Source organism: Alligator mississippiensis, chromosome 3 (assembly GCF_030867095.1).
Source record: "Alligator mississippiensis isolate rAllMis1 chromosome 3, rAllMis1, whole genome shotgun sequence".
Classification (NCBI taxonomy): domain Eukaryota; kingdom Metazoa; phylum Chordata; order Crocodylia; family Alligatoridae; genus Alligator; species Alligator mississippiensis.
In genome coordinates, this window is record NC_081826.1 from 251,735,986 (window position 1) to 251,760,907 (window position 24,922).

At 46.1% G+C, this 24,922-nt stretch overlaps 1 long non-coding RNA gene across 1 annotated transcript; it reads left to right on the top strand.

Annotated features, from left to right (window-relative positions):
- Positions 1 to 3,681: 3,681 nt before the first annotated feature.
- On the top strand, positions 3,682 to 24,655 carry LOC132249150 (uncharacterized). Its single transcript, XR_009460559.1, has 3 exons — positions 3,682 to 3,875; positions 14,670 to 14,869; positions 24,392 to 24,655. It is a non-coding gene; the product is annotated as an uncharacterized LOC132249150 (long non-coding RNA).
- Positions 24,656 to 24,922: the final 267 nt, after the last annotated feature.

Below are 24,922 nucleotides of genomic sequence, written 5' to 3' on the forward strand. Positions count from 1 at the left end.
GTAACTTTAGTGGGGCCCTCTCAGTGGGACCTCCCCTTTTAGGAGCCCTTAACTAACTGGGGGGGACTCCCTTCCCTTGTGAGAATCCTCTTTTCCCTGCAACTCACGGCTCCCAGGCCTGGAGGGTGGTTCTCATCTTCTGTGCCAGGCTGCTCTCTCGCTGCAGTGGGCTTCAGTGGGGGTCGCTGTCCCCTGGAACAGGGCTCTGCTACGCAGGGCTTTTGGGACCTCTGGCTTGGCCCTGTCAGCTGGCTCAGTAGCCCAATCACCGTCAGGCTCTCTGGACTCAACCTTTTGCTATGGGTTGGAGGCCTGGGTTGCCTCGTGCAGCACCAGACTTGGTCCGCTCCCGGACCCTCCATGCAGCGCCTCCTGCACCAAGCTCCCAGCCTTGTTTCGGGGGTTGAGGACCTGAGCCACCCAAGCGCTCCAAAGGTCCTACTTCATGCACCAGCCTGTGCACCGTGTCTCTGGCCACACGCCAGAGGTTGCAGACCCGAGTTGCCTCACACAGCTCCCAGGGTCTGGACGCCATGTGCTGTGCTGCACACGGAGAGCCTAGCTGCTGGAGCCATCTGCCGTTTCCTGCTGATGGAGGTCTTCAGGGGCACTTCTGGGCTACTGCTTCAACCTTCAGAGTAGCTCTCCTCAGCTCTTCTAAGCCCCGCTCTTCTCTCTCTCCCGGACGTGCTTCCCTCATGCTGAGTGTGCAGCTCCTTTTATATGCTCCAGGACTCCACCCCTGAAGTCTTCCGAACCTGAGTGTTACATTCTTCAATCAGGTCCACGGGGGGAGGGGTGGGACTCGTCTCCTGTTCCCCTCAGGAAAGGGGTGTGACTGAACTCCTCTGGCTGCCTCCTGATTGGGGGATGAGCTCCACCAATCAAAACAGCAAGATTTCAAGCCTGGAACTCAACCCAAGCTCCAAAAGGCAAGCCTGCTATAACAGCATCGAAATGAAACAGCTAGCAAAATTTCGCACAGCCCTAGTGTCCAGTGATTTAATTGTGTTCAAAATTTGATCAAATACCTAAGTGTGACAAATAGCAAGTTATGCACCTTTTTGTGTAATGAGAGAAAAAATCTTTGTTTTATGGCATTGACAGCCCCCACTTAATGGTTAAATATAAGCTTCTCTCTGAAGCAGGGTATTACTTAATTGTCCACTATAGAGTTTTTTTGGACAAATCTAATACTGGTTGGTGTCACAGATAAGGTGGTGGATAAATGAGCACTACTCTGATCTGGCATGGTAGTTCTTATAGGCATCATTTGCTTCTATGCTGGGACACTTTTATATCAGATAGGCTATACAAAAGGCTCTAGAAGTGAAAGTTTCCACTTAGAGGATGCCATGTAAAAGTAGTATGTGTATACATGGTGTAGCCATCCCTACATTGCCTCCTGTAGCAGCTGTCTGCGTCTGAGCTGTTTCCATGATCAGGGACCCCCATTGCACTCAGCTTTTCCTGGATGTTGAAATAACTCTAGGGACTATGGGCAGCTAAGTGTAAATAGCAGGGTTACTTAATCTGTGCCATTGACAGAAGTGGTTCCCACATGTCCTTTAATGCAGTGCTAACTTCCTGAATCTGCATACAATCTGCATAATACCATACTGCCTCACAGATAATGCACCCTGGAAAAAATATGCACCTTGTTTATGAAAGGCAGAATGAAGAAAATAGATCTTTTCTTGGAGTAAGTAACTGCATAGCAGCACCTACAGAGCCAAACCTGCTTATTGTTCTGCTTCCTGAGGATTGCATGCAGATTATTTTACTTCTGCTTTCTCCCAGTGAGCAGCAGAAACTGCTCTTGCCATATTTCCTGACGTGTAATGCACGTTCCTTCCCAGCAGCTGGTTTTTGGGGAAAAGGTATGTGCTGTATGTGAGAAAGTACTGTAGCTTGATGGGCTGAACTACTCTATTCATGTATTTTCTGTTGTTGTAATTCAGAATTAACATCATAATGTCAGTATCAGCAGTGGTAACTACTTTGTTGATCATATTGACAGAAACATCTAATTTATGATCTTAGTCCAGGCTCCCAAACTGCTTCCAAAAATGACCCCATAAGGTGAAAATGCTGCAACTATTTCTTCTCATCTGCCAAAGCCCCCAGTTTTCCCTTTGGGAACTTCTTCGATGCAGTGCTGAATTATCAGTACTGGCATAATAACTGAAAATATGAGGACAGCATAAAAATTAGTTTAATATCCAGATAACACAGCACTTATTACACTTATCTTATTTGTTTTTCCATTTTACTTTTTTTAAAACTTTGTTATTTAAATTAACCTGTCCCTGGTATACCAATTAAATCATAATTTTGATTATATACTGAGATTTCCAGGTCCTCCTGTTTATTCTCCATGCTTCTTGCATCAGTATACAGACATCTAAGATGTTTGGTAGATTGACCCAATAATTTCTTACTTGTCTCATCTATGACTTTTAAGCCCCATCTACACATTACACTTAAGGCGTGATTAACCAGTTAATCACACTTTAAGTGGTCACCTGGCCACAAGTTCAATCAATAAATGGTGTGATAAAAAAGGAATAAGCTACAAAGTTACTACACGTATCTTGTGGAATAACTTTGTAGCTGGTTCCTATCGTGACATTAACTGAACATGTGACATGGGGCCCATGTGGCTGACAGCCCCATCTGCTGATCAGAGCCCCTAGCTGGGGGGGGGTCCATGTACATCCCAGAGCCTAGGAGCTCTCAGCAGATAAGGCACCCTGTGTGACACCCCTCCCCTTCTCACAACTGGGACATTGCAATAGCCAGCTTCAGGCTCCCTGCTGCAGGGATCCCTGGGGTGCCCCCTGGATTGGAGCCCAAGTCAGAGATGGGATTCCCAGCCACAAGAGTGCATGGTGTGCCCTTGCAGCTGGAAGCCCCATCAGAGCTCCCAGGCCTCCCTACCATGGGAGCTTACTTCTTGCTAGTGCACCAGCAATAGAGCAAAATGGGATCTAATGCATGATCCACACAATCATGCCTCTTGCCATATCTTAGGGGTGTGCAAAATGGGCCCTATTCAATTTGGATTCAGATTTGGCCTGAATCAGGGACAGTGATTCAATTCATTGATTTGGATCACTGTCGCCGATTCGATTTGACTGAATCAAAACCTGAAGATTTGATGCTGATTCAGAGAATCAGCAATTTGGCCATAGACAGAGCTTTAAATGTTTTTTCTATATACCTTGAGGTACCAGGCATGGTTCATGAATGCTGGGATGGATGGAGCATCCCACAGGAGTACAGGCCCCCCCCCCCCCGCATGCTTGGCAGTAAACTCAGAAGTGGACTGGAAGTACATCCGTCCCACTTCCAGGTCCATCGGGGAGCACACTGGGGGCCTCCCCTTGACTCACCCAGCTTGGCGATCAGCCATGGGGGAACCCCAGGTCCCCCCCCAGACCCAGGAGGCACCAGTCACTGAGCCACTCCCTGGCAGGCCCAGAAGTGGACTGAAAGTGCTTCTGGTCCACTTCCAGGTCTGCTGCCAAGCACGCTGGGGACCCGCCATGCTCTTGTGCTCCAGGGAACCCTAGCCCTGTTACCAGGAAGCAGAGTGGCCTTGTAACAGGGAACCCTAGACCTGTTATCAAGAAATGGGGCAGCCCCTTTAAATCCAGAACCTTCCGGGTGCAGCCAGCTGTTCGAGCAGTGGTTAAGGTTCAAGCCCTGCCAGCTGGTCAGGTGACAGGAAGGGGAAGGTCAGAACCATATAAGCCACAAGTGGAGAAGAACAGGGAGGCAGCAGAGAGGGAGACTCCTTTTGACTATGGAGCAGCTGCAGCAGCCTCCTTGGGAAGAATATGCCATGCTGTGAGACAGAAGCACAAGTACATGTAAGCAGGCACTTTGCCTCTCTGATTTTTTTTAATTTTTATTATAAGGTCATAGGAGCCTATGGTTTCCATTTAATGTTAAAATGCCCTGGTTTGTGGATGAGGCTGTAGGGGAGGAGGAGGCCTCATTAGTGCCAAGGGGCGCCATGATAGAGGGCTCAAGAAGCCCTGCTGCACTAGGGCCATGAGCCCAAAGCCACTTGAAGGGGACATAGGAGCCTTGAAGCCAGGTCCTAGTGGGTGAACTTGGGCGAAAGGCCCTAACTGCAGAAAGAGGGGCAAAGCTGGAGGGGGCTGAGGCCCCAAGAGCCTGATGCCACAGGGGTGCAACAGAGAAGGGCCAGTAGGCCTGGTGTCATGGGGATTATGGAATGGAGGGCCTTGAGCCCAAGTGAGTTAAAGGGCTAGAGCCTTGGAGTCAAGCCCTGATTAGTGGGTTTTGACTGACAGGCCTAGCTAGAGAGAGAGGGGGTAAGCCCACAGTGGCTGAGACCCCATCATAAAGAGAAATTTATAAAACATCTGTGAGGCACAGGCCTTGTCAAGGGGAGGTAGGAGCATGCTTTTTTTTTTTTGCTTTTTTTTTTGCCCTTGCTCCACTGGAGCTATGGCCACCCCTCTGAGTCCTGATGCCACTGCTTGCCCTGTGCAGTCTGTACCAGCTCTGACCCCCCGCTTGTGCCCCCCCACACTGGCAAAATGCTCGTGCTCCCTGGACACCAAGGCAGGGGGTGCTGTCCCCATCAAGACCTCTGCCCCCTTGCTGCTCCAATGGTGGTTGCATGGCCAGAGGGTGGCTGGCAGGGCCCCTTAGGTGAGGGGACAGGGAGGGGGGTTATCCCACTGCTTGCCATGTGCAGGGAGTGAGCAGTGGCAGTTGGGGCAGGCAGACCTTGCTGCACTCCCCCAGGGGCAGAAGGGGTAGAGGAGGGAATAACCCCCCCCCGCCCCCTATGCCTCAGGGGGCCAAACCAACTGGTGTCTGGCCATGCCTGCCCCCACCACTGCAGCAATGAAGGGGGAGTCCCAGGCAGACCCCAGCTTGGGTCTGTGCCAATGGGACGGGAAGGAGGGAATTAAAGCCCTTCCCCGACCAGTTCACTCCAGGCTACTACTGGGGCTGGCCATGCCCCCGCCACTTGAGCAGCCAGCGGAGAAATCCAGGTCTGTGCTGGTGGGACAAGGGAGGGTGGGGGGAATAAACCTCTTCTCTCCTCCCTTCCAGGATCAGTGTCTGGCCAGGCCCCTGCCCCATAAAGAGGGCAGAGGGGTGGGGCATCCCTGCACCACTGGAGCAGAGAGCACAGCCCAGAGAGCATGCCAGGGGACTCTAGTTTAACTTAAACCAGGAAGGGGTCTAGGACAGAAGTTGTATAAACCAGTTTGAGCACAATCAGTTAAGTCTAATACTATATTCAACTAGGTTTATTTCAAACTGGTTTTGGCCATTTTGAAACTGCTTTATGTGCACTGAACTTATGTTCTGTTACAGGTTTAATCCAGTTTCTGATCACTTAAACTGTAACTTCTGTCCCTAGCCCAGAGGAACTGAGATCATGTCACCTATGCAAATGAATCTCTCTATGGCAGAGAGCCTCTGGCCAGCAGAGCTTCCTGTAAATTATCCTGATCATTTTCATATACAAATGACCAGTTAGACATGTAACTAGCTAGTTGCACAAGTGGCTGCCTTACTTGCTCATACTGCCTTGTGAACAGGACCTCCAGCTTTCTTTGTATATAGTTTTAATAGCTATTTCAGGGGTTGTCAACCGGGGGTACGTATACCCCTGGGGGTACTTGGACTTGTCCTAGGGGGTATGCATGGGTGGGTGGGGATGGCTGCACCGCTGCATCCCAGAAGCAGGGCTGTGACAAGGCAAGGGCTTCGATGCCCCTCTGTGGGGTGGGGAAGCTCGCACACAGTGGCTGCTACCACCACACACCAACCCAGTGAGCTTCCCCAACCCGCAGAGGGGCACCACTGCCCTTACCCCAGCCCAGTGAGCTTACCCACCCTGCCCCGGCCCTGCTCCTGGGAGGTGGCAACGCTCCGTCCCTGCCTGCCCGCATGCCATCCCCGCCTTCTTGCTCTGTGTCTGGCCACACTCAATACCCCACCACTCCCCCAGCTTGGCATCTGACCACGCATTACCTCTTTCCCCTGCCAGCTCGGCATCCAGCCACCAGGGGTACTTAGACTAAAAAAAGTTGAAACCCTTGAGCTATTTAATTACATAGGCGAGGAATATAGAATCATAGAAATTAGGGTCAGAAGGGACCTCATGAGGTCATCTAGTCCAACTCCCTGCTCAAACCAGGAACATCCTCAACTAGATCATTCCAGCCAGGGCTTTGTCAAGCTGAGCCTTAAAAACCTCCAAGGATGAAGGTTCTACCACTCCTCTAGGCAACCTGTTCCAGTGCTTCAGCAGCCTCCTAATGAGAGAGTTTTTCCTAATATCTAACCTAAACCTCCCTTGCTGCAAGTTGAGACCCTTGCTCCTTGTTGTCTGTCATCACTGAGAACAGTCTAGCTCCATCCTCTTTGGAACTGCCCTTCAGGTAGTTAAAGGCTGCTATTAAATCCTTCCCCAGTCTTCTCTTCTGTAAACTAGATAAGCCCAGTTCCCTCAGCCTCTCCTCAGAAGTAATGTGCCCCAGCCCCCTAACCATTTTTGTTGCCCTCCACTAGACTCTCTTCAACTTGTCCATATAGTTTCTATAGTGCAGGCCCAAAACTGAACACAGCACTCCAGATGTGGCCTCACCAGTGCAGAATAGAGGGGCATAATTACTTCCCTCGATCTGCTGGCAATGCTCTTGTTAATGCAGCCCAAGGGCAACAGGGCAAACTGTCAGGGCCAGCCTGTCCTATACTGCGAAAACTGCAGCCGCAGAGGGCTCCGCAACTAAGGGGCCCCCTGCACATAGGCACTGGAAGTGAGGGCTAATGGGGCTCAGCCCCCCCAAACACAGAGCAGCAGCAGGCACGCTGCCTTAGGGGAGTCTGGCCGCAGGGTGGGGGTGGGAGTGGCAGGCATGTTGAGCTACTCTGTGCACCTGCAGCTGGCCCAGCCGCAGGCAGGTAAATTTCTTTTAATCTGTTTTTTTTTTTTTTATTTCCATGGGCTTGGGGAAGGGCAGATTGAGACCCCCACAGTGCAGGAGAGAGTGGTGGAGGAATCTGCATAGGTGACATGGGAAGGGTAAATCATTCACCTTTGCCCCTGGCAATCCTGGTGGCAATCCTGGTGTGTGGATTCTCCCATGACCCAGCCCCCATTCACTGTGACCCCCGTCTTGGCCTTTTTCCCTCCCCCCTCAGACTTTCCCATGGAGGGGAGGGGAGCCCCTCCCCCCCCCCTGCCAATGCCACCGCTGGCTTCAGGGCAGGGGGCCCCAAAACTATTTCTTGCAGGGGGCCCCAAAAATGGTGGGCTGGCCCTACACACTGCTGACTCATATTCAGCTTATTGTCCACTGTAACCCCCTGGTCCTTTTCTGCAGACTGCTGCTTAGCCAGTTGGTCCTAATCCTGTAGCGGTGCATGGATTCTTCCATCCTAAGAGTAGGACTTGTCCTTGTTAAACTGCATGAGATTTCTTTTGTCCCAGTCCTCCAATCTTTCTAGGTCACTCTAAATCCCAGCCCTACCTTCCAGCATATCTACTATACCCCCCAGCTTGGTGTCATCTGCAAACTTGCTTAGAGTGCAATCCATCCCATCTTCCAGATCGTTAATGAAATATTAAACAAAAATATGGCCCTAGGACCAACCCTTGTGGCAATATTTACAATATAGATTTTTTTTTTTTAACCTGACAGTGGTCTTTCCAGGTATGTAGCTACTATATTACTGTGAAGGGGGTGGTACAGAAATCTGATAGATTGTGATAAACTGCTGTAAACATGGGTTCTTTTGCCTAAATGTTATGCATTACAGTGGTCCCAATCCTGCAAATAGATCTGTATTGACAGACTACTTCTGCAGACTCTGCTGACTTCAGTGGATTCCATGCGACCACAGAATTTATCAGTAAAGCTGTAATGGGGTCTGGCCCTGGGTGAGCAGTAAAGATTTGGGAAAAGAAGGAAATGCTTCTATATAATGAAGAGGTATTTGGATTGGACTTAATAAAATCCCTTCCTAAAATGACCTTGTTTTATCTGTTTTATTTTGGTTAAGGTTCAATGTTTGCTCAAAGTTCCAAGAGGAAAGTTGGCCCAGAGTAAATTCTCTAATCTCACACAGTTTATATTTTCCATCATTATTTCTTTTAAGTAACCCATTACAGCTGCAGTGGATTACAAAGCAATCAGGCACTTTTCTGCTGATGCCAAACCCATGTGATTCAACCTTTTCTAGCTGTCTGTCTGCAGACTAAATGCATTCCTTCTCAATAAAGGTCATAAGTTAAAGGGAAACAGGAGAGCTAAAAAATAAAAATGTACAGTGTCTGAATCATTGTGACAGAGACCATCTAGAGTTGGTATTGGTAAGGTAACACAAATATTGGAAGCAAGCTCAGCTAACAAGGCATTTCAGCCAGCATCTCTGAATATTCATGGGAAAAAATTCTACAGCTTGTCAGCCTCTGTTGTATCACAGTGGTTTGAAATCATAATGGCAGAAGTTCTCTCTTGAGAAGGGACATCTTTCATTTACATGCCTTCTAGGCACTAAAAGCATCATACCTTTTTGACAGAGACCTTGGACAATGCAACAACCCAGATGGGATGCTGTACCAAAAATATCTTTGTAAGAACAAGGATGGGCTAGGTAACAAGTTAGAAAAGGACTTTCAAGCTAGTTGTTGAGTAATTGGATAGATCTTTTGGCCCCAGTCCATGCTGTGGCTGCGCTGAACTTGTCATGGCTGGCATTTTCTTCTTAATTTGAATCCAGAAACTACTTGTTTTTTATCAAAGGAGGGAATTTTGCAGTAGGCTGCAAGTACTTGAGGTCAGTTATGCGAGCTTAATATAAATAGAGCAATTGTTGCTGTTTTGTAGAAAAAAATATATTTTTGGGTCATCCTCCAAAAAAATGGTAATTTCTTTAATGCAATTAGATTAGTGTCTATTTCTTTCCAAAATAAGTTTGAAATGTTAGCCTTGCTATCTCGGTGCATAAATTACAGTCTGACTTCAGCAAGGGAGGATCATTTTAAATGTCTTCTCTGGATTAAATACAATGGCAATTGCCATTTCTCTGCCTTTGCACATATTGCTGTCATTAAGGGCCAAAATGTCTGAGAGATGTAAACAGGTCTTTAATTTCACATGTATATATTGTGCCTGTATCTGTTTTCAAATAAAGAATTTAGCATCTATACCCAGCTACGAAAGTAGGGACCTAGCAATAACGTAATGTGCCCATACAAATACCCATTTGTGTGCAAACCTTGCATTTCTCCAGGCAAACAGTTTCATGCACCATTTTAGAAGCGTAGATTTAGAGGTAAGACTTAAAAACAGGGCCTTAGAACTGTAGGTCAGAAGAAAATAGAGTACTTGCTCTTCATTCTTGATAAAAGAAATTATTTTAAATAGGAAGTATTATACATTCTAGAGTTACCATAAGACAACAACTACTGTATCAAAGTTCCTTGTACTTGGGTGCACATATTGAATTCTGCTCTGTAGGTAGAGATACCTCTACTATTATAGGTGCATTGGGGAGTAAGTGCTGAGTTTTTAATGCCACTCACGGTAAATAAATGAAACCAAAGGATTTTGGTATCTGGTTTAGGAAATGCTTCTACTGTATTTACTTGAAAACAAGATGATTCCCCCCTCCCTCCCAGTTGTCACGGGGAAAAAAGCCCCTGTCTCACATAGAAGGACATCTCACTAAATACATTGTCATTAAACTACTGCCAAAAGCAACATGTGCTCAGCAATGGAAACCAACTATGAAGTTGATTACATGCAGCCAAGACTAAGCATGACTATAAAATAAATGGCCCGCATTGGGCAAATCTTTATTTTGTGTATGTGTGTGGCTGGCCCTTAAAAGAAAACAGGCAGTTGTTCCCCAGGAGGGAATGAGCACTGGGCCGAGAGGTACTCTGCAATACCAGGCTGGCCCTTGAAGAGGCCAGCAAAATCTCTGACACCCTCCCCTGATGCCAAAATTGCTGATGGGAACCTTACACTTTTTTTAATTTCATGTTCAGGCCAAATCAGTCAAATTAGGTTTGCATTTCATCCACTGAACAGAGCCCACCCAGTTGTTCAGGTCTGTGTAGTGTTACCACTGGCAAGCATCTTGGCAAGTGCCAGCCTGGGGTTTCAGATACTCCCAAATCCATGGCAGGCATCCTGTGTGCAGACCCCAAACCCAGAGGTCTTGGGGTTTGGATGCCCCTGAGTCTTGCTTTCAAATTGTTTTCAAAGTTGTTCCTCTCTTCTATGTGCTCAGAGAGAGCAAGGTCTGACAGTAAGGGGAAGAGACTGCTAGAGGAAAAAGTTGGGGGAAAGCAGAGAACAAAGGGCTACCTGACACCTCAGATTCATTTTCCCTTGTGTAGCAGTGGGAAGGGAAAAAAAGTCAAGTCAAACCTCCAATAATTAGATTCTATACCTGGAAAATTATATCAAATGTATACATTTTCCATATATAGAATCTAATGGGAGGGGGCTGTCTTCTATTTTAGTAAATACAGTATATGGAATAAGAACATAAAAATTGCCATACTGGGTCCATCTAGCCCGGCAGCCTGTCTCCATCAGTGGCAGCAGTGGATGCTTTAGATGGAGAGCAATGAACCAGGTTTATCTAGAGTGATATGTATCCCCTGTTCATTACCCTCCTTGGCATCCACCATCATTGGTTTAGAGATGCCAGAGGGAACATCTGACTGTTATGTTTAATAGCTATTAATGGCATGAATTTTCCAAGTCCCTTTTTGAAGCTGGTTATACTATCTGCCTCTACAACCTCCTGTGATAGTGAGTCCTCATGTAGGTTGACTATACACTGCATTAAAAAGTACCTTCTCTTGTTAGTTTTAAACCTGTTCCCTGCTAATTTCAATGGGTGCCCTCAGGTTCTAGTATTCTGGGACTTGGTGAATAAACAGTTCTGTATTAACTTTGTCCACATCCTTCATGATTTTATAGACATCTATCATATTCCTGCTCAGCCACCTTCTTTCCAAACTGTGCAGTCCTAGCCTTTTTGGTTTCACCTGGTATGGCAACTGCTCCATACCCCTGGTCATTTTGGCTGCCCTCCTCTGTACCTTTTCTAATTCTACTACATCGTTCTGGAGATGTAAAGAGCAGAACTACACACAGGATTCAAAATGTGGGCACATCATGCAGCTGTAGAGTGGCATGATGATGCCTTCTGTTTTGTTTTCAATTCCATTTTAAATGATGCCCAACATTTTATTGGTTTTTTTGGTCGCCACTGCACAATGAGCTGACAGTTTTTTAGAGAGCTACCATATTTACCTGACTTGAAGACAACTCCAAATTTAGAACACCCCTCTCTTCCCCCTACCACCATATTTAGATTCTAGACATGGAAAAATTATAAATGTTATAATTTTCCATGTCTAGAATCTAATTATTGGAGGGTCATCTTAAATTTATGCTGTCCCCAACTGCAGTGGGATAAGCAGTGGCAGGGAGCCAAGCAGTGTGGGGGCCAGCAACAGAGGAGTCAAGTGCAGTGCCTGTCCCCCTACCATTTGTCTCCGCTCCCATATGCCCCACCCCCAAATGCCTGCCCCCACCCCTGGTGCCAGTGCTCCCTAGCATTTGCCCCCTGCCCCGCCCTCCCCCCCTGCTACTTATCTTCCCATCTCTGACCTCGCTCCAGCCCAGAGTATGGAGAACATGCTGGCTCTAGTCTCCACAGGCCATACAGCAGCTCTGGCCCAGCCCCAGTCCCAGTTTGAGCCAGAGCCAGACCCAAAGGTACCACTGCTGCTGTCGCATGGGTGGGAGCCAGAGCCAGCATGTACTCCATGCCCAGGAGTGGTGCTAGGGAAGGACTTGTAGGGGCTATAGCCACCCCAAAATTTGCCTTATCCCTCCCCCCCTATAGCCACCCCTCTCAGTGCTGCCCCAGCCCCACCTCCCCCCTGGGCAGCTGCCATTTGCCCTGTGCAGCTAAGCCTGCCCCATTCCTGCCTACAGAGGCTCAGCCACAGCTCAGCCCCTCCACTGGGAAGAGGCTGGTGCTGCCCCTGTCCATGCCCCAGGCCAAAGTGGAGCCAGAGCCAGAACTGTAACCAGAGTTGCAATGGGAGGGTAAGTGGCAATGGCAGTGGGGAGGGAGGTGCTGACAGGGACCAGAGGGATGGGGAGCAGAGGCTGCAGTGGGCAAATAGTAGAGGGAGAGCCGCAGCTGCAACTCCAGTCCTGAGCCTGGGGCCAGAGTCAGCCACTGCCCTTCCTCACTTGTATTCAAATCCAAGATGAGGGGCTTCTTTCCCCATGTTGAATGCAGGGGCAGGGAACCTTGCTTAGATTTGAATAATTATAGTATCTACAATGATTTAAAGGTCTCTTTTCTTAGTTGTAACAGCTAGTTCAGCACCCAGTATTGTATATGTATAATGGAGGTTAGTTTTCCCTATATGTATTACCTTGCACATGTTGACACTGAAGTTCATCTGGCATTTTTTTGCCACCTCACTCAGTTTAGTAAGATCTTTCTGCAGCTTCTCTCTGTCAGCTTGGGATTTGACTACCTGGAATAATTCAGTATCTATATACCCCCATTTCAAGATCATTAAGAAAATGTTGAACAAAAATCAGGCCCAACACAGATCCTTCCATGACCCCACTTTTGACCTTCCTCCATCCTGAAAAGTGACCATTTAGACCTACCATTTGCTTCCCATCTTTTAACTAGCTCCCAGTCTACACAAGAGCCTTCCTTCCAATCTTGTGGCAACTCAGTGCTTTGAAAAGCCTTTGGTGAGGGATCTTGTTGAGAGCTTTTTGAAGTCCAAATATATTATTTCAATTGGGCCTCCCTTGTCTACATGCTTGTTAGCACCCTAAAAAAACTCCAGAAGATTGGAGGCAGAATTTCCCATTTCAGAAACTATGCTGACTAGTCTTACCATATTTCCAGTTCCAATGAAGATGACAACTGTCATGCATGGGGGGAGGGGGGGAGGTATGTGATTGTGGGGTGCAGTGATATGCTGGTGCCCTGCCCCTGCCCATTCTGTTGCCCCTCACTCCCAAGCCACAGCGCCCCCCCAGCCTTGTTGCTGTCCCTCACTCCCAACCCACAGACTGCTGGCCCTGTGAGTGCCCCCCACTACCAACCCACACCCCCCCTCTCCCCGTCCCTGTTGGTTCCCCTCACTCCTGACCCATAGTCCCCTGGCACTGCCAGTGCCCTGCACTCCCAACCCACAGTCCCCCATGCTCCCAGTGTCCCTCATTCCTAAGCCACAGCCCCCTGCTCCCTCCAGCCCTATAGCAGCTCCCAGCTGCCCCGGCCCTGTGAGCAAGGGCACTGCCCCGGTGCTGCCAGCCTGGCCACACAGCTCCCTGCTGCCCCTAAAGGCCCACCCCCCTCCCCTCCCCTCCCCCTGCTGGAGAGGAAGGCACATCCCCCCTGCCTCCCCTGCCCTGCTATAGTTCCAGCACCTGAACAACTTCTCCCAGCATCAGCAGGCATCTGCCCCCCCTCACACACCCATCCCCTCCACACAACCTTACCACACACACACACACACACACACACACAAGCACCCCTCCCCAGCCCCCCAAGCAGTCCCCAAGCCCTGGCTCTCCAACTCCTGCTCCCCACAGACTTACCTGCATTCAGCTGCTGGGGCTGCTCCCACCACCCTGCCTGGCTGCCTACCAGCCACATGTGTGTGTGCCCTGCTGCCAATCGCCCTCCCCCCGCTCTCCCCAGCCACAAGCAACTCCTTGCTAGGGCAAGCAAGGAAAAACTTCAGAGCTGACCTGATCAAAATCCTGGACATCTGATCATATTTCAAGAAGCCACCTGGACAGAGATCAGAGGATACAAAAAGAGGACACGTCTGGGAAAACCCAAACATATGGTAACCCTAATGCTGACTCTTCTCTAGCATGTCATGTTTGTCCATGTGATTGCTTATTTTAATCTTTATTATAGGGGTAGAACTTGTGAGGGATGGAGGTGAGACTTACTAGCCTGGAGTCAATCCTAGTGGGGTGCAGGGCCTGGGGTAAATCAGCCTGCGTGGAGCCCCTTTAACACTGCATGGGGCCGATTCCACGTGCCCCAGACAAGCCACTCTTCAGTGGACGCGAAGCGAGCAGCATGCAGTGGGGGTGGTGAGCAGCCGGACACTTCTTCTGTGGTGTGGGGCTGAGCCGCCAGCTCCAGGCAAGCCCCAAGGGAGGGGTCACTCCGCCTGGCTTTGCAGGGCCCCCCAAAGCACACAGCCCGGGCCAGTCACCCCAATTCACCCTACACTAGCCCGAGACTACTGTGCAGTAGTATTGCATCATGGTTTCTGCCACAGGATGCTACCGTGCAGTAGTCTCAGGCTACTGAGCAGTCAACATCTTGTGTAGACATGGCCACTGTTCTATAGTTCCCAGGATCCCCTGTGGATCCCTTTTTGAAAATTTGTGTTAGGTGGCAACCCATAGAGCCTATTTGTAACAATAGGTTGCATGCTATTGCCAACAGTTCTGCAGTTTCCCCCTTTAGTTCCTTTGGATGCCATCCAATCCTGGGATTCTTAGTTGGTGTAATAAAAGGTATAATCTCTGAACCAAGTATTCTAGAGTATTGCATTTTTTTTTTTGTCTCAGACAAACATGGCTACCAAATACGTTGCTGAAACATGGAAGATGCCAAATTTTCGCCGATTTTGGATTCAAACTTAATTGCTGAACAACAAGAAAGATTTCTACATCTCCCTGCCTTTCTGCCATCTGACACCACCAGGGAATGAATCCTGCCTTATCTGCACATCAAAGAGCAGCTCACAAAGACACTCATGGACCTAGAGGTACAGACTTCCACCTTCAGCTTCCTGTATGCAAAAAATGAAGTTTTCTTTCTACCTATGGGGACTCTGTACCATCTTTAATTTTCCCTGATCCTGAGGAAGGGCGAGTATGCTTGAAAGGTTGCAGAAAAAGATCTTTTTTTTGTGATTTCTTGGTTGGTCTAATAAAAGGTATCATCTCTGAACCAAGAGTTCAAGTTTTACATTTCATCCAGTCCTGGTGTTGCATTAGTATTGAATTTATTGATTTGTTGTAAAACTTCTTTTGTCATTTCAATGTGATCCAACTCTTAAGACCTTTCTGCTAGGAAGGATTGATCTGGTATGGGAATTCCCCCAATATCTTCTGCACTAAAAACTGACGCAAATAATTCATTAAGTTTCTCTGATATGGCCCTATCATTCTTGAGTACAACTTTTACACCTTGATCAACTAATAATTCCAAGGGTACAGTATCAACAGTAATTAAAGAGAAATAATATGTAACTGTCGCAGGGCACCTTGGTGCTCTGCTCCTAAAGAGTGGAAACTGCCAGGCAGAGAGAGCCCTGGCAAGACATAAGGAGCACAGCTGTGGGTTGCCGGGGGCAACTAATGAGAGTCAGCTGGCCAGAAGGGGCAGGGCTTGGCCCTCATCAAGCCCAGGGCTGAGGCCAGGCTAGCAGTTCCCTGCCAGCGGCCAGGAGCTAGGATGCAAGCATTGCAGGAACCGCTCTAGCTGAGTGAAGGAGGGCAGCTCGAAGAGGTTTGATCACCATGGTTTAGCCAGGCAGCTTATAGTTATGTTTTAGCCTAGGGGCTTGTGGTTTTGTTGTTGGTGTTTATTACACCAGTGGCTAGGGTGAGGCTTTAAGGGGCTGGAGGAGGCCTCATAGGGACCCCCAGAGGGGTGGGGGGCTCAGCACCTGAGGAGGGCGCAGCGTACTCATTGGGGACTCACAACAAAGGGTGAGGACCCCAGTGCCAGAGCTGGCGCAGCATACTCAGGGGGAACCCCCAGTGGTATGGGGACCCCGGTGCCAGTAAGGGCACAGTATCCTTAAAGGGGCCTCACAGCAGAGTGTGAGGACCCCGGTGTCCAGCATGGGCACAGCGAGCCCCAGAGAGGGGGCAGTTTTATTAGGAAGCCCAGCGTGGGCACAGTGAGCTCCAGAGAGGGGGCAGTATTATTAGGAAGCCCCAGGGTGGGCGCGGTGAGCCCTGAGGAAGGCCTAGTGCTGCAATAAACCCTGGAGAAGGGCGGTGTACTGCGGTGAACCCTGAGAGAGGGGGTAGTGGTGCGGTAAGCCCTGGAGAGCGGGGATAGCAGTGCAGTTGGGCCTGAGAGACGGGTGGCTCGATGAGAAGCCCCAGAGGGGGCACAGAAGGCCCCAGGAAAGGGGGCAACATTGCAGGGAAGGCCCCAAGGGGGCTCGGAGAGCCCAGGAGGGGGCAGCATAACAGAGAAGGCCCGAGAGACGGGCAGGAATATAGACAGAGAGACACACCAACGTCTCTCCCATCTGCGAGGCTTGGGGCATGGTACCAGGGGTGGTTGGAGCCATGCGTAGCCCATAAGGCTGGGGTGCCTGGGAAGCACCCATCATACAGGGAGACCCCCAGTGGGTCCGGGAAAACACGGGGACAGAGGTCCCAGCTAACCGTGCCCAAGGAGACGCGAGGCAGCCTCCCAACTTAACCTAACATCAAAGACGTGGCAGGTGAGAATAGAGGGTGCCCTTGGGCCGACTTGGCATGGAAGAAGGGGCCTCAAGGAGTTCACGGCCCTCCTGCAGGACCCCGCCGTGACAGTAACCCTAAAAACGAAGTCTGTAATAGAAATGTAGGCACCAAATCTGTTGTCGAGTTCTATGTTAATCTCCCATACTCTTTGTTGGACTTTTCTCTTGCAGGATGATGGCAGGCTGGACATAGTTTTGAGGTGGTGCTGGTTTCCCAAAATATTGAAAGTGAGAAATTGAAAGGCTTTTATATCAAGTAGCATAGAACATAGCAGGAACCTAAGTTTTGCTGATGTCATTTCATGAGTTTTTGCCAGAGACATTGCAGCTTTTTTTGTTGTCATCAGATTTAAGACTATTCATATGTCCCTGCAAATTTTAGTAGACAACACTATCAAAACACTTCAGTGCATTCTGAGAGAAGTACTCTGCAAAATTCTAGTCCAAACTGCAATGCTTTTCAAAAGAAGGGTGGAGAGTTTGAGAATGGTGCACAAAGCCATTGCAGGAAATGGGACTAAGATCTTTCTGGTGCCAAATTCACTTGTAAGAGCTCATTGGTGTAGTCAACACATTCTATTCAAAGCAAATGCACGTGGGTTTTCAGTGAAAGCTTTAGCATTGAAAACATTAAATGCAGAGTCTGACTGGGGAAATCTTTGCTTTACAACAATTTATTTTCTCAGTTTATTTTAGGAGGCTACTTACCTCTCTTTCTTCTATTTAGAGCTTCTTTACCCTAATGGGCTAATGTCTTGGGAGATAAGGAGTTATTCTCTCAATAGCTCTCTGAACCAGAGAGAATGGTTCTGTTTGATGTATAGCAACCTGTGATTAGTTCTCTACCTTGGGTATATATTGAATGCAGTATATATTTATTTAAGTGTATTTTTATTTGCGCAGATATTTATTTTAGTAAAAATAACAAACAGTGAGAAGTTTAAAAAAAAAAAATTAATTCCATCTGTGACAAAAGGAGCCAACTCATAGCCGGTCACCATACTGACCCACCCCTCTGTCTAGGGCAGTCTGCCCCATCTCACCTACCACAGCTTGTTGTAATATATTTGATGTACAATATGGGAGGCTGCCCATTTAATGTCCTGACACCTAGGGCATTATCCATAGCTCTAACCTACCCTACTGTGTCCCATGCCTCACAGATGGCATCCATATTGCACAGTGCCTCACACTGACTCATGCTCCAGGGTCTCACACAGGACTCTCACTCCCCCCTAGAGCTTGTTGTCACTGTGCTCCAGGCTACCCACTTTAACTTCCCTGGCTCCTGTACTGAGCCAAAGTTTTTAACTTATGATCCACACTCAGCCTCACAGTGTTTGAGGACTTACTGCGGTCTTCCTCTGACCCAGAACTCAGCCTCACCTCATCTGAGGACTTACGAGGCTCCAACTCCTCCACCTTCTTGCTGGGGCAACAATTTACTTCCCTTACTGGGGTTCACTCCCTGAAATTTAGTGCAGCCCTTCAGGTCGCCCTTGAAACTCTGCTCTGCACCCATGACTGCATAGCCCTTCAGGCCTCCCTTGCAGCCCTACTCTACGGAGCCTGTTCTCTTGCCATGCCTCCTTACTGGAGCCAATACCTTGCCCCCATGCTGGAGCCTCGGGGTTTTACTCCCCATGGGCTCAGGTGCCTTTCCCTAGACATTACTAGCCCCACTGCCTGTTACTTCCCACAGACTCAGGTGTCCGAAGATGTGCCTGGCCCCACTGCCTGCTCTACTACCCACTAAGTTGTGGGGCTAGGGTTGTAAGGCACCCCTACCCACCTTTCACTGGGGAGGCAACTGACTGGGCATTTCTGGGGAACTGCCCTGCCACGGGAAGTCCCACCAGGCTATCCTTCCCCAGCAGGATGTAGTTTTCAGGACCAAGAGCCTCCTGCCATCCCCGTAGCTCTTGCCCTTACCTCTAAGGATGTTCTGAGCAGTCACTCAACCAGGTGGTGTTCTTCTGGCTGCCAGCAGCAGACTGCTAGCTTAGCCCTGAGGGCCTGAATTAAAATGAAGGCTGCTCAGCCCCCTTCTCCAATCACATGGCCCTCCTGAGGTCATGTGATCACCTCATCAGGGCTAACCTACACCTGGCGGCTGTCCTACTTGTTCCGGCCCTTAAAGTGGTAGGCACCAAAGGTGCTCTGGTACACTTTTTATGGTATGCAAGGAAAAAACAAGGGGTTCATAGATTTAATTTACTTCGTCTGAGTGAACATTAAGAGACTGTGGGTTTAAAACTTGGCTGAAGCACAAGAGTTGAATTCATCTCCTGCTTTTGGTATGGGAGTGAGAAAGAAGGAGAAAAGGGGCAAAGTAAAAGACAATCCAGGAAACAGAGAGTGTGTGGGAAATGAGGACAATGGAAAAACAAATGGAGAAAGATTATGAAAAAGGAAGCAGACATGAGAGGCCAGTTTTATGAGCTCCTTGCTGACTCACAGAGGGTTTTCCATGACATGGAGGAATATGGTCTATCTTTCTAATTGTTCTCCCCCTTACTATGTCTACAGCAAATTTAACAGTGAGGCAATAAGTCCTCTGATCCATATTTATTGTGGAAACCCAATAAAGTCAATAGGGTGGAAGTGGGTATAAGGTCAGGCCAGATTGGCTAAACAAACAAACAAACAAACAGACAAACAAGAACAAACGGATACACTTTGATTTGATTTTGAAATGTAGTGGTTTGATATGTCCATCAAATAATCTTACATTTTATCTTCATTAGCTGATCTCAAAGTGACATTTTTTCCTTATGAAAAATTTTGCAGTAATGCAAGGACAATATTGGATTGTTTCATTTTACAGACTCTTGAAGTCAGTTGAGTTCCACTAATGTAGAACTGATGTAAGTGAAAGGAGAATCAGGCCTGAGGGAGCAGTAAAGTAAAGAGCTTGGATGAAACGTAAGTGTAAAAGGAGATGAGAAAAAAGATCTAAGCAGGACTGGGATAGTATGGAATCTTGAAAGCAAGAATGAGGCAAGTCTGGACATGCTAGATTGTATGCAAATATTTATAGTACCAAATGGCTCTGATACTATAAACACTTATATACATGCTTAAAGTTAAGCCCATGCATAACTGTCTACAAGAGTTAGACTTAGTACATACTGTATATTGCCCTTTCAACTCATTCCCGTTTCTGAACTGTGAAAATGTGTATTTGAATAAGAATATCCCTTACAAAAGATCAGCAGGAGGTATCAGACTGGGGGAGTGGAGTGTACTGCTTTTATACCTAGAAAAAACAATTCCTTTCTGGATCTAGTGGCATAAGAAGATTTAGGTATGATTCCCCCAGAGAGATAATACCCAGTCTTTGTCAGGTTTGAAACAGGAGCTATGCCAATAAAAGTAAGCTTTACAGCCTCCGTAACATTTTTAGCCACAGTGTTATTTTTAGCAATAATTTGCAAATTCAATTTTAAGAAGAATTGGTCAATATGTTTACTTTATCTGTTTACTTTGGGAATACAACTGAAAAAGCAACACATTCATGAAATACTTTACTTGCCAATTTTCCTTCAGTCTGGGAAAAGGAAGTTCTCTCTATAGGGAACATGCTTTTAACAGTTAAAAAGTAAATAATTAATTAAATCCTGAATTCTTAGGTGAAGCTTTACATTGTTTTTCTTATGGCATACTTTCATTGGCTGAAGTATTATGAAAAGCCAAATACAGCCCTTAGGATTTGACCCAATAATATCTATCTATATATCTAGTACTGTGTCAAATCCTGAGAGCTGTATTTGACTTTTCATAAATACTTCAGCCAATGAAAGTATACACAGCACCTTTCTTTCTATAGAACTCACAAATATATAGAGATATATAAAATAATGTGTTGTGTGCATGCCTATTGTTAGCACAATTGAAATGCAACTCATTTACTTTCTTGGGTGGGCAATTATCAACCATCATACAGGAAAAAGAGGCCATTTTGTCCAAGTATATCAGGAAAATCCTTACTCTTTTGTAAAGTCCAGTACTATCTTTAACAGGCATGTAATGATGAAGCAGGTGGCAAGTTAAACTGTGAGTGCAGCTAATCTATGCAAATGCATAAACTAGCATTATCTTTATTTTGTCCTCCTTCTCATGCATTAGTTTGTTTCATCCAACTGCTTTTATTTGTCATTACCATTATGTTTATCACCAATCACTGGTTCCTTTTCTTTTACATTATTGTTGCCACTATTAGAGCTGCAGTAATATTAGTGATTGTGGAATATTTTAAGCTCTAGGGAATCCTCGTCATCTTTTTACTTCACTTCTGCAGCATCCAGCAGGAGGAAGGCCCAGCCCCTGATTGGGGGTGGTGGATGCTAATGTAATGCAAATAATTAATTAAGTAGCCTGTGTGGTTCTTTTTTTAAGTTTCCATCTGCAAACTGAATGGTAATTAGATGATCACCCTCCATAAGAAAAATAATTTTAAAATGAAAGTCTCTACCTTTATCTAACTGTTACCAGCAAAGCATGAGGAAAAATATTCTTGCCAGCTTTTCAGGGTCTTTATGTATAGCAAAGTGCACTTGTGTTTAGAAATTCACAGCTTATCCATTGCGTCAGACAGGTTTTTTTTGTTTGAAGAACTGGTAGGTTTCTGGCACAAACACGGTTCTCTGCAAGAGGAAGCAGGTTTTATTCAGACTGTAAAATTGCTTGGGAAATGTACACTCCTGCATCTGAACAACCAATGTTTTTGTTAGGTTTATTGGGGAGCTGGATAAAAGTCCATGTGAAAAAGGCTCACAATGTGTAATCATAGGTGAGGGAAAGCTCAGTTCCCCATTTGCAGCTTCCATAGGCATCCTGAGCTATACAGCTACGGTAGCATATCCCACTCCATACAGGTTTCATCCATATTGGCTTTTCCTCCATTGCTAATACTTGTGCCACCCTCACTGCTGCATGCATGCCCCTCCTCACCTCTGCTGCAGCTGCCAGAAGCCTGCAGCCAAGCTGCCTTGCGGCCCTACCACTGCCCTGTGTGTTTGGGGGTGCTAATTCCCATTCCCCTTCCACTGCCTATGATTGTTGGAGGAACTGATCAGGATTCCTCCCCCCTTGACTTTAGTTTTGGGTTATAGCATGCTCTATACCAACCATGATTTCTCAGCAGATCTAGCTAGTTTTATCCACTGCAATAATTCCCTTTGGAAGCTTGTAACCCTTGCTGAATCAACGGTTAACATTTAATCTTAAGAGCAGGAACAAAGTATAACATGAAATAATATTTTAACACAGTTAATGGTCTATAGGTATTATTACACATTGGCCCTGTTAACTTCATAAGAAGCACCTTTGCTTTCACTAGTGTTGTTGGCATCTGGCAGAAGAAAGAACACAGAAGAAAGAACCCTTTAATTTTGTTCTTTATTCTGCTTTTTGGTTAAATGTCCAACATCCTCCTCCATCTCCTCCAAGACTAACTTGATCAGAATGATTAGTTCTTCCTGGATAAGCATTGGTCAGGGAAGGTCCAGGTGTAGCTATGTTTTACTGTGGGGGTTTTTTTTGCCATGCTTCTGCGCTTTGCTGATTGCTACATGGGGCCAGGAAGGACTTTTCCCCCACTCCTGCTGGTACTTGTGTCAGTGGGTTTTTTTCCCACTTCCTCAGAAGCACTGGGTGTCAGCTGCAGCCAAAACTGGGTATTTTGAATGGGGTGTGCCAGGGCTCCTGCTGGGACTTAGAGCTGGAGGTTCCTGGCTACAGAGTCTGGACCCTCCACTCAGAGTGAGACCAGTCACCACATTAGGGGTCAGGAAGGAATTTTACTCTGTGGTCTGATTGGTACAAATGTGTGTGTGTGGGGGGGGGGGGATCGCCTTCCTCTGTAGTGGGAGGCATAGCCCCTTTCCTTGCATTATTTAAATGTATTTTAACAACCTTTGCCACAGCAGGACATTAGCCACCGTTGTCCCCCTACTTTACCTGTGGTGGGTTAAGGTGTTATGTCTTGTGATTGTGTCAGGGTTGACTGTGAAGTTTTGTTAAGAGGTTAGACAGTAGACTTGGTTGGACATGGATGATCCTGCATCAGGCAGGATGTTGGAGTAGATGACCTCCAGAGGTCCCTTCCAGCCCTGCTTTTCTATGATTCTTCTTCTTCTATACATATGACAATCTTTTAGACAACCTCATATGGTAATATCTCATATTTGTACAACTTTGCATAAGCATAATCGACACATGAACTGTTATCGTTGTAGACTGATTTGTTACCTGATGAAGTGAGCTTCGGCTCATGAAAGCTTGTACTATACAGATATCAATATAGATATAGATGGTTAGGCTATAAAGTGCAAATCTACTTGGCCTTCTAGTCTTCTATTTGACTTGAGACTAACATGGCTAATTATTTGAACTTTTTAAAACTTTTGAAACTAATTACTTGAACTTTTTAAAATCTTTCCTGTATTAAATAGGAGAGGAAAATACAATTCTTACTTACAGTACAATAGAATACCACTATCCTTCTCCACAGCCAGTCTCCCTGCCCTTTTAAATGTGAGCCATAGTGAAATGAAGATGTTTGAGTTTTGGTCACCCAAGTGAAAGTCTATGTTTTATTGAGATTAAATAAATAAGGAATCATATTATTAAACAGCTGAGACTGTTGAGTGGCTATTTTTTGAGGAAAACCTTGGTTCTAGTTCATAAAGAAGGGATTAAAGAAATGGGAAAGAAATTAAAGCAAAGTATAAATAAAGCATTTTTCTGATGCTGTCATAGTTCAAAATGATAGTTAAAATGATCAAAAATAAGTTATAGTCAACTCTGAGTTATTGTTTGACTTAGTTGTCAGGTAATTTGTTTATAATGTACATATTTCAGCATTTCTGTGAAACACTGCTAAATAACATGCAGAAATACAGCTAAAATGACAATCAAAGAACATGGTTCTCTTGTACAAGCTATGACGGGGAGGGGGAGAAGGATCATAAAAGCAGGACTATAAAAGTATTCCCTTACTGGACCTAACTTTACATCAGATGCTTATGACTGGAGGGTATAAATATAAAAATCACATGGAATGACAGGCCCCAATCATAAGAAATCCTGACACTAGTCCTCTGGGATATCATTAAACTGTCTAGGAAAGGATCAAAAATGTCTGTATAGACATTTCAAGGGTAATACTGATGATAGTTATTCAACACGCCATACATTATCACCACTCCAGAAAATGACCTCTGCATTTTGAGGATTATTTCTTACTAAAGGTCTAATCTTCTAAAACCCAAACATTTAGGTCTACTGTTTTAAATCAATGCCATTATTTTCGCCCCTTCCTTTTGTATAAAACTTGAAACAATTTTTATCTCAATTGCCCTTCTTGTGTTAAATCTTATTGATGTCAATGGGATTGTATAGATGGACCAAAGAGAGTAACTAAATTATATTTACGTGCAAGTGGTATAAGGGAGAGGAAAATCATACCCACAGCATATAGAACTTGTTTTGTATAATAGAAAATACAATACCAGCAAAAGATGTCTTTCCTATGCTTACGTTGCTGTTTTACTGTCTGATCTCCAGTGGCAAGGGAGAGAAGTGAATGATTCTAATGGATATTACATATTATAGTAACTACTTGTTATTGAGTTGGAGGTATTTAGAAAAATGTCTGATAAACACTTGGAAAATGGACGCTAGTAAGCATATATTTAAAACAGTGTGAAGAACATTTTGTTTGTAACTCATTTAGACCATTTTGCTTTGTGGCCCTTTGTGAGGTAGAAGGCTAACTTCTATTTTCATTGCTTTCAGTTTGAATCAGTAATTCCATTGATTAGCACAGAGATTCTCACCGATGGAACTGAAGACAAGTTTGACTCTAACTATACCGGTAATTACCTCAATATTCAAAACCGGTATTTCAAATACTCAAATCTATTATTTGACAAGACTTGACTCATCAAACTGGATGAAATTCATTGATCAGGAAAAAGAGCTGGCAACTGAATCAATCTAGACTGTAAAGGTCAGAATTAAGCCTGTATTAATTCTTCACTGGAAATAAATGTGCTCATAACAATACAAGAGAGGCTCTGGGTTCTTTGCTTGTATGCCTTTCACAGCACTCCCCCTCCCTCCTGCTTTTCCACCGATAGTAGTCTAATCACCAGAGATCCTGGTTTTCCTTGTTTAAAAATCCCAAATTCTCTGGGAAAAAAACCTGCAAATTTTCTGATTAAAGCCCCCCAAATCTGTGTTTTTCCATGATTAAAATCACCTTGAACACCAAAGTGAACACCATGTTTTATTGATATATTTACAATTTTAAAGCAGTTTGGAAGC